Genomic DNA, 14,118 nt, shown 5'->3' with positions numbered 1-14,118 from the left:
ACGCCAGTCATCTAAGCCATCCTCTGAGGACAAATAGGTCATTTCAGCGCTCTGCATGTCAGCAATGGACCCCAATACTCTGCTAGGGGAGCTAGGTGAAATTTTTAAAACCTGGAGGGGTCTCAGTGCAAGTGTCAGAAACCTTAGGGGAGGTTTGTGAAATTATCCCATATTATAATCATGATTCAAAGACTCAATGGGGGCTAAGGGTGGCAATAGGGCGGGGTTGAGGCGGGGGATCCTTCCCCCACGCCCCGCCCCGTTGTCAAATAACTCCCCCCGTCCGCTGCCCCATCCGTCGCCCCCGCCCCCACCCCATTTCCCCCCCGAGGGAAGAAATCAACTTATCATAAAATGTTTATTTACAATAATACAATTGTAAACAATGTTAAATAAGATTAAAAAGTTATCAAGATGGAAATAAAGCATAACAAGTCAAGTTACATTCAGTGCGGAGGAAGGGAACCGATTGAAATAAAAAAGTGTTAGGAGCAAAACAGGTTGGAATTGGATAGTTTAGTCTTTGGGGGGGCGTTAGAAACAAATCAACAATAGTTCAAGAAATTTCTTCAGTTGTTGTGGCAGGCGTTGACACTGACTAGCGATGTACTTGTAAATAAGGGTGCAACTTTAGGAAATTTAGAATTGTATTATATATATATATATTTATTGTATGCGGGAGGCGGGGCGGGTGTATGTTTCCCCACCCCCTGCTCCATTTTAAGGTGGGGGGAAATATTTTGCCCCTGCCCCATTTCTACCCCGGCGGTGCGGGTGCCCGCGGGCACACGCCCCCATTGCCATCTTTAATGGAGACTCACGTTCTGAGATGCTTTGGAGTCGCATCCAAGGAGGAAAACTCTTGAGAAATTGAAAAGACTCGGTCAACTTGGACCGAGTTGTCTTTGAGATGACTTGAAACCCGAGATCCACGCAAGCCATCCCCAAGCTGTTTCGTGTCGAGAAGATGAACCGGTATTAGAAATTGCAGCATTAGTCCTCCTAGTTTCTTTTACTTTTAATGTTGGCTCCCAAGTTTTTGTACTTTGTAATATTTCCCTATACTTTACTTTTATGTTTTCAATTAGGTCCTTAATAGTTAACTACTTAGCTATTAGTTTAATTAGTTTGTCATTTGTTAAGTTAAGTTGTAAGTAATTTTAGTTTTTTAAAGATGATGTAACCCATATTATTATTGTATTTTTATTTTTATTTTTTCCTTTCTTTTTTTTTATTTTTGTCTTAATTACTCTTGATTGTTACCAAATGTGATCGAGTGGGCCACAAGTGTGTTTTTTCATGGCTTTTAAATGGAAGCTTTGGAACTATTCATCTTGTTTTTATTGATTTTTTTTCTATTTATCATGCTATGTTTAGGTATTTTATTCTACTCTAATTAATTAAAATGCATGTTATGTGTTTAGCATAAATTAACTCATTTTTTGCCCTTAAAATTAGAAGAATAAAGTTAAACTCGCAATCAGTTTTTACTAGGTATAGGGGGATGCTTGAGGGTAAATTTTGACATTCTCCCATCACAAATGTAACTCTTGAATTCATTTTCTTTTGCTTATTTATTTATTATTTTTTGTTTAGCATAGTTTTTATATTTTTAATAAATTTTCACAATTTTTAGAATACTAGATGCTTTAAAATATGCATCTTATTGAGATCACAACTGATATGTCAAGATGGATGTGGAATAGTAACAATTGTGACCACGACCGCTACTTTGAACTATGATTATAATGAATTTTAGGGCCCATACTTTTATAGTTCAAATTAGAAATGGAATTGTGCTGGCATATAGATGATACCTAAAGAATTTAAGACCTTTAGTTGATTTTTAATTTTATTTTTTTGGGTAGAACCTTTAATTGATTTCTGAGAGTTGTTTAAGTTATATATTTATGTATTGAAGGACGTATGCAGCGTGAGAACCAGAGGAAACATTTGTCACTTTTGCCTCACTTTTAGAATTTGTGGAACTATTGTCAGATTCCCATGACTATGGTGCCTCCATCTTCAGCGCTATTATGCCCCTGCATCTCTTGCTTTACCTCTTGAGTGTCATACCCAGTTTTCCTTTTTAGTGATACTTAACGTTAAAGATTAAGAAAGACAATAGCACATATCTTGCCATGGTGAAAATTTTAGACTCTGCTGATATTGTTGAAGGAGAGTATTGAGGATTTATGCTTTGTGGTCTTTGACGTTGGGCGTTACACATTATGGCCCCTAAGTTTTTCTTCATGTAGCACTCATTGAATCTAATAGATGAAATTTAACTTGAACAGTAATAATAAGAATAAGTAATTAAAATTATATGAATTGCACGTAGTGAAAATGAAGCAGTCACTCCTCAGTGAATAATGTTTAGCACCAGTATTAAATGGTCGGTAGTATTTTAAAGAGAATCACCGCTAACATTGAGCTTCTTATATCCTTTGCTTGAGGATCATAGATGGAGTTGCTAAGCTGTGCCCATAACTGTCTCATGCATTATAAGAATTGGTTTTCTTCTCTTGTCAACTTTAACTTTTTATAGGTTGCATAATATCTATTAAAATTGTGAATATGTTCTCTTTATTTAGGTCAAATATTGTGCTAAATGATAGATTTTATTTATATTTTGTATTTGATGCTATTTGTGGGAATTAGTGACAAAAAGGAATTAAAGTGGGCGAATTTCCAGAAGACATATATCCAGTTTTGGAGAGTTCGGGATTCTCACGTGCACAAGTTTCCAATCTTGAATTCTCGCTGAAGCTTTGGATGAGACTTTACTCTAGGCGCAAGCTTCCAATTTCTATTAGAAAACTTATTAGTTCACTATTGTCTATTTTAGAAATTCTTTTCCTATGGGAATTGGGTTATTATTTTATAGTTTAAAAAATAGGAAAAGAGTTAGAAGTAGGGTTCGGCTAGTTCTCTCCTCTGCTGACTGCTACATCAATTTTTTTTATTCATCTTTTTACTGGAATTTTCTCAATGAGGAGCAACTAAACCCCTTTTCTAGTCAAAGCTAAAGATTTGGTTCTACAAATAATTGTGAAATCGAACTTATTTTAACTGTTTCTCTTATTTATTGGTATTTGTATGCTTTGTGTATTTCATTGTGATTAATTAGGCATGCGATATCTGATTATTACAATAGTTTATTGCCAATTAAAATAGTTGAATTCATAATTGTGACTGAGTACACATTGAAGAGCATTGGAAGAAGATAGCAAGAATACCCCTTCCCTGATTATTAAGTTGATATTGCATGATACTATTTTCAAGAAGTGGACAAAAACAAAATCTTGGGAAAGAATAAGTTAAGTTGGTGGGAAAAGAAGCCCTCAAGTCCTTCAAGTGAACCGAGGAGCTGGTGGGATAAGAAACCCAAGCTCAGTCTTTTAAGGGAAACCAAGATTGCAGGGTATAGACAAGTTAATTAGGGTTACAATGTCCTGACGGATTTTGTTCTCAGGTTTCTTTCTAGGTTAATAGATGATTTGAGTTACGAAGTGTGTTCTGATGGTATTCTTTTTTTTAATTTGGTTCTTCTACCATGATATTCCGCATGTATGATCACTTGTGCATTCAGAAATCTAAGATGCGGTACTGGCTGGAACTGCTTCTGCAGGTTTGAGATAGACGAAATTTTGATTTACAACATATTATTTGTACTATTTCCACCTAACTTGCCAATCTGAACGCACAAGCAATTTTCCATAACGACTTTCTGGTTTAGCGTGAGGAAGAATAAAAATTTCTTGAATTAGTGGCAACCATTATTTATGAACTTGGCCTTTTTATACACACACGCACACACAAAATTACTTAAACACTAGACTAAATGTCTATTCTGTATGAATTTGAGTGGTATTGCCTGTTTGCTTACTCGTTTCTATAACATTTGTGTCGAACATGAGAGTAGCAAGTTCTGAATGAAGCTGGATATTTACCATCAAACCCTGAAAAGTATCCTCTAGGGGGCATAATCACAGCAATTCAAAATGCTTTCCATGCAACATCGGAACTCCAGTGCAAAGAGAGTGCAGTTGAGGAACTCCACTTGTGCTTCTTTAAGGATTTCAAGGCCTGTTCTTGCCTTAATTGGTTTTACTAATAGGTTGGCTTTCGATCTTGTTACAATTTTCTGGGAGTGTTACTGGCTTTCTTTAAACATTTATGGTACTTCTATGCATAAATGCACATAATCCTGCAGTCATTATTGTTTTTTTTTTAAATTGAAATTTTATTATTTTATAAAAATTTCGGCAGAGTTTTCCCTTAAAAAATGATGAAACTCCCTGCCATCTGTGAGAACCCGTTTTGCCCTAATATTTTCCTAGGGTTTTTCCCCCCTTAAATTTCATGTTTTCTGCATTTTCTGGCCTAGGAATATTTTCTTGGTGGATTTCATGAGCAGTTATAGTTTTTTAGATGATTTTTCTAGTATTGGAGAGTTTTTAGAAAATTAAGACTAGATATTGGACGTGGGACCCACTAGTGCGAAAAGTTCGGGAAAATTCGGCCAATACGGTTAAGTTTCGGATACTGTGGAAAATTTATCGGGTGTTAAGAGATAAGTAGTATGTGTGAAGTGATTGATGTGAGAGAGAAAAGAAAGGATAGGAATGCATTAATGAGAGTGACAAGTGTCACTTTCTCATTGGGTGAATTTTAAGATTTACTATTCCAATTTTTGACTTTTTTTGACCAAAGGATTAAATATCCAAAAATTGCCCAAAAATCACCATTTTTCACTCTTGGATGGCCGGCCCTCTTAGCTCAAGAAAGAAGAAAGCTTCTTCAATTTTCAAGCTCCCAATTAGCTCAAATCAACCAAAACAAAAGCCTAAACTAGATTTCACTCCATAAAATCTTTCCTTCTAGTGCTAGTAAGTGTCTTAGTGAAGTTTGTTTGAAGCTCTAAGGTGGCCAACATCTCTCTTTCTCTTGTTACTTGGTAAGTGATGCTTGAACCCCCCTACTACACCTAATGATGGTTATATTATGCTTAGAAGTGGCTTGAGTGTTGGAAAATGTGATTTATTTCTTGATTTGAAGAGTTTTGGTGAAGTTTTCCATTTTATGATGAATTTTCTGGTTTCATATGATTTTGATGTTTTGGACTAGTATGATGGTTGGTAATAAGGGGCTTTGGCTCTAGTAGGTGTGAATTGTGGTTAAATGCAACCAATTTTGGATTTGGAATGAAATGTGAAAAGTTAGGGTTCTTGAACCCCTATTCTGTCCGAAATTTTAGGTCATAGCTAGAGGCCGAATTGGACTTTGGTCAAAACATGAAAGTTGTAGGTATTGATGAGTTTAGTGTGCCTACAAAATTTCAGGGCAATTGGACTAGTGTAGAGTGAGTTATGCCGTTTTTACTGTTGCTGTTTTTGGTGCACAGAATGTCCGAACTGCGATAGTAATTTCCTGTTTTGACTGGAATTGGTTTGGATTTTGAAGTTGGTGTCTTCTGAGGAAATGTAGCTGGATGTCTTAGCTAACTTATGCCTTTGGAATTTCGGCATTTGGACCTGTGTAGGCTGAGATTGATGTATTACAGTTTTGTGTGTTTTGCAAACCTGTTTTGGTAATTCTGGTTTGGTATTTGGCACTTTCGACCTAGTTGTGCTAGGATTTCGACTGAGAGGCCTTCTACATTGTTGTAGCCCTGTTTCATAGCTTCGAAACGGTGGGTCTTACACCCCCAACCGATAATTGTAGTGAGAGTTGTGCCATTACCGCATTATGACGTCAAAACCGATTTTCTTATCAAGGCCAACATTAAAGCCTTTCTTAATTTCTGGTTTGCTTTCATGCTTGTATATGTTTATAAAACCCTATTGGGGTTGTGAATTGGTGTTGTTTATGGCTCGGTATGGTTTCTTGTTTTATGATATTGTGAGCTATGGAACGGCTCTTGACATGAAATGCTTATATGTGTGTTGTTGGGTTGTGATTGAAGAAAAATAATGAAGCCTTATGGCTGGAGAATTTGGTAAACACAAAGGGCATGCTGCCCGCATTTTTACTCGAAATTTAGAAAACTATATTCTCGACTTGAGTAAAGGTTACGTATTTAACACTTGAATTTCCATGCATGAAACCCTATTGGGTTATAATTGGCTTGGCTTTGTGACTCGTTATCGAGTCTTATGGTAATTGTTCACTTGTTCTAGGAGGAAACGGTGGTGCACGATGTTCGTTTAACGACGGTGCATGAAACATCATTTTCTCACTTGGTGAGTATACTACTCACCTACTTGTTATAATGTGGCTTTGTGCTATGTGTATTTGATGCCTTGAAGGCTTACTTGGTTATTGGGAATGATTGAGGTGAGGGTGTACTTGATCGCCCTCACCCCTTGTGATTTTATTCATGACTATTAATTGTTTTACTGAAAGACTGCACTGGATATATGAGATACTGCATTCCATTCATGGAAACTGATTTGGTGTCGTTGGACGAGTATCCAATGGCTTTACTACATTTATGAGCTCAACCCCGTATGGTAGTTAATTGGATCGAGCCGGCGAGGGCTTGGTCGTGAAAATTATCATGCCACGGGGACTGTACTGGGGAACCTTGTGGTAATGAGACCCTTGGTTCCGGTAAACTCGAGTATTACCAAAATGACTGAATGGAGTGCGGGCCCGGTTGGGGTATGTTGGGTGGAAGGAATGGAAGTGAAGTGAGGTCTACGGTTTGGTACTTTTGACATTGACGGAGGGTCAATGAGTGTGGATCAAGAATGTAAGCGTGGAAATGGGCTCTTGAGAGCCGACCGTATCCTTTCACTGAATTGCTTTACTTCGAAATTGTATACTTGACTTGAATGGTTATGCTTATGTGATCTTAACTGCTATTGTGATAGTTGCTCACTGAGCTTTAGCTCACACCGTTCCATTTGTTTTCCTTACAGGAAAATGAACACTTTTGGAAAAGATTGTAATAGTTGAATGACAAGTTGAGCTCATGTACATGTATTTTGAATAGCTCCTTGAGGGTGAAACCCTAAGTGTTTTGTTTCCTCCAATGTTTGGTTTGTAATTGGTTATTGTACATGTATGGATTAGTTGGATATTTTGGTATGCCGATTTGGCTTGGAATGTTGGATTTCAATGTATATATGCTTGGTTGATGTTTGGCTGAACTTTGAATCGATTTGGATTTCAAACGGCAAAAGGAAAATTTTGAACGAAAAGTCACTGGACTGAATCCGGCCAGATTCCGGCCGGATTCTGACGTGGCCTGCACTATTCATCTTCGGCAAATTTTTTCGTTTTTTTTATTTTGACTCTTTTGACTTGTTTACGTGCAATGGGATGTTCCGGAACGTTATAGATCGACGTAAACTGTACCGTAGTCCTGGCGAGAGCTGGGCAGGCAGTCCGCTAACCCCTTTGGTTCACCTTAGGGGAAAGTGGGGCTGTCACACCATCAATCCACAATTTGACAATAAATTTACAACCTAGTGAAAGTTTAAACATTTAAAAACTGAAACTAAGATTAAATCTTCCGTTTTCCATATCAAGATGTCTTCCAGTGAGTCTGAAGGATGATCTTTGAAGATCAGCGGTCAATCTTCCCCCTTTGATGTTCTTCTAACAGCCACTTTCATCTCCATTGGCCTTTCCTGCTTCTTATTCCATTCATGCCAGACATCGTGTATGAAACGTAGTAAATCCTAATCGATCTAATCTAATAGCCCCCCTGACCAATTGCAGCAATTCTGAGAATGTATTAAACACATAACCTGCGCTAGAGTCAGCACCAAAATTTGCCAGACGATCTGCCGGTGCGTTTGCTTCCCTCTAGCAGTGTGTGATCGAGTTGAAATACTACTTGAACATCATCAACTCATCCAGATCTCTCTGTAAACGCCAAGGACAAGCACTAGTCCCTTGAACAATCTGAACCAGGGTGAGAAAGTCCACCTCTAAGTGTAACTCCAAGCACCCTCGAATCACACAATGTCTAACGCCCCATAGCAACGCTCGAAGTTCCGCCTGCATGTTGGTTATCACCCCGAAGGGCTCCGCGTAGCCGAATACAAAATTTCCTCGACTATCCCGCACAAGCCTATCCCCCCACTCCTTCCTGGGTTCCCCCGAGAGCATCCATATGAATTCAACTTATAGCCTCCACGTGGAGTTACCCAGTAAACTGGCCTAATAACCATCCGCCTTTGATGACTACCCAACTCGAGAAGCAACCCTTCCCAAGTAGGGGTAGAACACTACACCCCCGGGAACCGTGACTGAAGCAAATCATGCAGAAACTGAACAATCCGAGTCACCATAACCCCAATCCTCATCTTTTGATCTTCAAACACCCCTTCATTCCTAACCTTCCACAAAACCTAGCATACCACCGAAGGAAGTATATTCTGTAAAAACTTTACACGGTCATTAGTCCTCCTCTTTAACCAGCAAAACCACACCATGTGACGCACCGTATGCACCCCACTAAACTCACCAGCAGTACTCTCGAAGTGACGCCAGACCAATCGTGCCCCTTCTCCTGAGCAAAACACGTGATTCAAGTCCTCCTCTTAGGGATTCTGACAACACAAGCATTTAGATGGGCCACAAACCCCAAACCTCTTTAGGCGATCCATAAGAGGGAGCCTCCCCTGTAGTAGTCGCAGCATAAAGAAAGAAACCTTGACTGGAAGACCCTGCTGCCATATATGGCCAAAAAGCCAAGAGCTGTCATTGGATTGACGGATTAATGAGTAAGCCGATGCAGTGGAAAAAACACCCGAGTTCGTCAATGTCCATACCATTGTATCATTGCCCCTATCGGTAGGAGGGTTAATCTCTAAAACCTGCCTAACCAATTCTCCATCCAAGAATTGATGGAGCATGTCCACATTCCAGGCCCGCCGATCTATAAAATCAACCACCGAATGATCATAAAAGGCCTCCACCTTGTCGTAAAGCACACCTGACCCCATCCAATTATCATGCCAAAAATCCAAAGCACCCTCCCAAACTACCCAACTAATATTCTCCTCTCCAAAACGCTGCATTGTGACCATCCTCTGCCAAACTTGGGATCCCCGATGCCCAATATCAGCAAGACAAGGGTGCTGGCCTGCGCAATACTTCTGGGACATAAAATTTGCCCATAATGATTGTTGTTGCCGAAATTTCCACCAGAGTTTAATGGAAAATGAGTCGTAGACCTGCTTCAACCCCCGCAGGCCTACACCCCCTTCATCCTTTGACCGACACAGATTTGCCCAATTTATCCAATGGAACTTATCCCCTGAATTCGAAGATCCCCACAAGAACTTGGCGAACAATTTCTCTATGACCATCAACATCCCTTTTGGAGGAGACGCGGCTGCCAGCAAGTGAATTGGCATAGAGGCTAACACGCTCTGAATTAACACCACCTTGCCTCCTGGCGATAAAATCTAGTTCTTCCAACTCAAAATCCGATTCGCCACCCCATTGTATGTATCCGTATAGTAAACCTTCTTGCTTTTTCCGGTATACAAAGGACAACCAAGGTACCGTATCGGAAAGACTCATTTATTATACCCCAGTATCTGGTTAACAACCGCTGTCCTCTGAGATGGTGCCCGTGGATGAGTAAGGAAACAACTCTTCTGAGGGTTGATCTGCTGACCTGATGCCTCACTATAATCATCCAGAACCCGTTTAATCAGACATAAGGATGACTTACCCCCACTGGAAAAGATAATCACATCATCGGCGAATGCCAAATGCGTAATTATAGGACAATGAGGAGGTACTTGAAATGGAGTAAATCCCCTTTGTGTGTGTAGCGTGTTGAGGGTTCTAGACAACACCTCAGCTCCAATAACGAATAAGGATGGTGAAATGGGATCCCCTTGCCGTAAACCTAGTGAAGATCTGAAAAAGCCATGCAAACCGCCATTAACAAGTACCGAGAACCACACATTCAATATTAAGCGCCAGATCATGTCTATCCAGGTCTCACTGAATCCGAAATACCGTAGCACCTGTAGGAGAAAGGGCCATGAGACTTTATCATAAGCCTTCATCATATCTAACGTGATGACCATGTTGCCACCACGATTTGATTTCCCGATATCGGCTACTAACTCCTGAGCTAACAAGAAATTATCTGTAATCTACCTCCCTTGGACAAACCCGCTTTGCTGTGGAGATATAATCTGGGGTAATGTCATCGCCAACCTTGCCGATAACATCTTGGAGATGATTTTGTTAGTAAAGTTGCACAGACTGATCGACCGAAAATGATTAAAATCTTGGGGGTTCTCTACTTTTGGCAGCAACACAATTGAGGTAGCCGTGATACTCCTAGGTAGTTCAGCACCGCAGAAAAAGCTGACAACCGCCCGGTATAAATCCGATGCCACCACCTCTCAAGCAAAGGTAAAGAATTTCCCTGTAAACCCGTCCGAGCCTGTTGCGCTCTCTCCATCCATAGCAAAGACTATGTCTTTAACTTCTGTAAGAGATGGAATATCCATTAACCGTGAGTTTCCTGGTCCGTTATCAGTTTAGGTATGATCTCCAGACCGGTAAGGGAGGGAAGATCCCCCTCTGCCGTGAAAAGCTCCTTAAAGAAACCCACCGCCGCCTCCCCAATTTGGCATTCCCCTCGATTCACTCTCTAGCGGTACCCCTGACTCAATGAATTACTGCCCTACGTCTCCTTTCCGTAACCAAGGAGTGGAATTATTTGGTGTTCCTATCTCCGTCCGAAAGCCACTTCACCCGCGCCTTTTGTCTCCAAAAACCCTCCTCAACTACAAGCGCTTGGCGCAACCGAGCCCGAGCATGATGTAACTCGCTCCGTCGCTGCTCAGTAGGATCCAGGTCGTATGCTATCTCAACCTCGGTTACCACACGCTCTGCACTACGTGCCCTTTCAAAAATATCCCCGAATGTCGTCCTAGACCATTGCTTGAGGGCATTTTTAACATTCTTTAACTTCGAGACCAACACTTGCAAAGGAGAGCCATAGACTGGATGAGTCCAATAATCTTTGATAACCCTCAACAAACCAGGATGAGTGGTCCAGACGTTTAAGAAACGAAACGGCCTGGGTTTATTGTCTAGCCTCGTATCCACCGATAGCAAAAGGGAGCATGATCCGACGGGTCACGGCCTAAATGTTGCACCATGAATTGGTACGGAAGCTCCAAAGCACGCCCACACAAAAGTAAGCGATCCAGATGCTTCCAGATCCGCGCCGTTCCCGAACGATTATTACACCGGGTATACCTTGACCCAGAGAATCCCGCATCACTGACACCGGCCAACGCCATAAAATTCAGATAGTCTAATCCCTCCGACGGTCTCAATGGCAATCCGCCCCTCTTGTCCTCGGTATTTGTGATCACATTGAAATCCCTCACCAAAAACCAAGGGTTGAAAGCGGGTTTATCCCGCAAAAGTGCATTCCACAAATCCTTTCTGTCCTGCTCCGTACACTTCGCGTGTATACAAGACAAAATAATGAAGCCTTGGAAAAGATGAGATTGAACTCTAATAGTTAAATGTTAGGGAGACTCCCCAGTAATCTGACACGTAAACAACGACCGTAGAAAAGCCAAACAGAACCCCAATGATTGAACATGCAACAATCCATCCCCAATTTAATTCTAATATCAGAAATCGACTCTACCCTCAACTTAGATTCAACAACAACCACCAATTGAAGATCATACAGTTTAATAATTTTCCTTAACCATCTTAAATTAGGAGCACGAGCTACCCCTCTTATATTCCAAAAAAGTAACTTAATCATCAGAGAGGACAGAAAAAGAATTTGTTGAAGAACTAACCATGGAGCGTAGTGTTCTATCTGACGGGAGACCAGCCTGGAGACCACGCGACCTTGCATCCATTCGCCCCTTACGAACCACTTCTTCCTGTTCCAGGGTACCAGAAACCGCCCCCGTGTCTATATGCCCGGTCTCTAGTGATGACTCGTCCTGTCAGACAAGATCCTTGCCCCTAAGAGAGAGGGTACCGACCCTTCGTTGAGTATCCTGTATGTCTTCAACTTGCCCCTCAGCAGAATGCACGACCACCCTCGCGAGCAACCCACTCCCTGCATCCTCAAAACCTTCCTCTCCTTTCTCACGTCGCACCACCACCTCGATACCTTCTACCGTCACCGTCCCACAGTCCGCCTCCGTTTTCCTCTCCTGTTGCGCTGGTATAAGGTCCCCTTGCTCAGGTCCGTGAGACGTACCACCTAGTGACTGATCGTGAGCAACTAGCTCTTTGCCAGCCACAGTCCCATTAACTTCTCCCTTTGCCCCATCAATCGCTGCCGCATCTTGCATCAACACCAATGGCCTTTCTCCATTACCCTCCGAAGGCCCATCAGGCATGTCTATATTCGACATCTCTACCAACCGTAGTTGTGTTGTTCCAGTAGTCCTGGCATGGTGACCAGAGGCTCCTCGCAACTCGGGCTTTAAAACATGACAATTCTCCACATCGTGACCTTGGCGGAAACAATGTGAGCAGTACCTTGGAAGGTTCTCCACCACTAACTCTTGCCAAAAACCAGCGTGATTTCCATTGCCAATCCAAACCAGCGACGGTGTCGACCGCAACAAATCCATCTCAACACACACCCGTGCCACACTTGGCCGTGACACCGCAAGGGTAGCCGCATCAACCAGCAAAGGGTTACCTACCATAGAAGCAATCTGAAAAATCACCTCCTTATTGAAAAAGTGCAGTGGGAGTTTTGGTAATTGAAGCCACAACGGAACCACCGACGACTCCCTGTCAACATGAAAGTCCGTAGTCCATTTGAATACTCTCATGGGGAAGGAAGACACATACCAGATCCTCCTAAACCATACATGATGGAAATCAGCTTCCTTGTTCAACTGAATTTAACACATGTCTTACGTCCAACAAGCCCACCACCGGGTTCTCACGTAAATCCAGCGATGCAATGAACTTCCTCACCTCCTCCAACTTCGGTCTACCTCTAGAGAATTTCCCAATCAATGCGAACTGAAATGGACTGGCCAGAGCTTCGACCGCTGCCTGTGGGAAAATCAACGCAGGTTCCCCTTTGTGTGTAGCCTCCTGTGCCACAAAGGATAGAGTCAGCTGCTGTGAATTCTTCGTGAACAACTCTGAAAAGGATTTGCGTTGAAAGGTGGGGAGGGCAGGCTGCCCTCCATCAAGAGGCCAGAGGGCAGCCATGGACTGCCGCACCACTGCCCAAGCCGCTCCTTGGAAACCTTAGCACCAAATCCTTACCTTTTGATTTTGGAAAGAATGTAGAACCTTTTCTATTGAACCGGAATGAACTTCACCTTTGGCTAGAAAACCAAATCCAGGTTACCATTTCCAAGGCTAGTTTACTCTTTAGGCATTATGTCAAACATGTGGTATACATGACTTAAGTTCCTCTATTTCTTGAAGTTTAGTAGAATATAAACCCCAAAATTTTGTAACAAACAAAGGATGAAAAGAAAAAAAGATGATAGGAATACTAAAGAACTCAATTATGCTTGAAAAATACAAATTAAATTGAAAGCTAGTCAGTAACTTTTGTTGTCTGCGAATGAAAAAACAACGAGAAATGAAGGAAGCTTTGTATAACCGTCCAAGGAAAGTGAAATTAGAGATTAGAGATGGCGGGATGAAAGAAGTTGATTAGGCCCTGTAACTATCACTTTCGATTGTTTCCATCAGCACCACTGTGTAAAGTTCTATCCACTGTTTTGGTGAATTATCAAATTTGCTGGAATTACTTCATACTAGATATTTTAACAGGATAATTGAATGATGTTTCCCTTTGTTTAAAAGAAACAAAAGAGTTTTAGAAATGTCTAGGGATTTGGATTGGAGAGGATAGTGTTACCTGCTGAAACTCCTTGCTGACTTCAAAGTGGTTGTATCATGGCTGTATCATGACTTCAAACTCCTTGAACATGGCTGTATCAATCTTTTTTAGAGTGCAGTCATTATTGTTTATGTACCACTTATACACCAACTAGCTGACAGTATTCTTGATTTGCATTTGAGCATGAGGGTGACCTTAATATTACAGTTGATTAGAATATGTTTCATCTCATTTCTTTCCCTCTTGACAGATTCATAGTTCTCTTC

Source organism: Coffea arabica, chromosome 3e (assembly GCF_036785885.1).
Source record: "Coffea arabica cultivar ET-39 chromosome 3e, Coffea Arabica ET-39 HiFi, whole genome shotgun sequence".
Classification (NCBI taxonomy): domain Eukaryota; kingdom Viridiplantae; phylum Streptophyta; class Magnoliopsida; order Gentianales; family Rubiaceae; genus Coffea; species Coffea arabica.
This window is presented reverse-complemented; position numbering follows the sequence as displayed.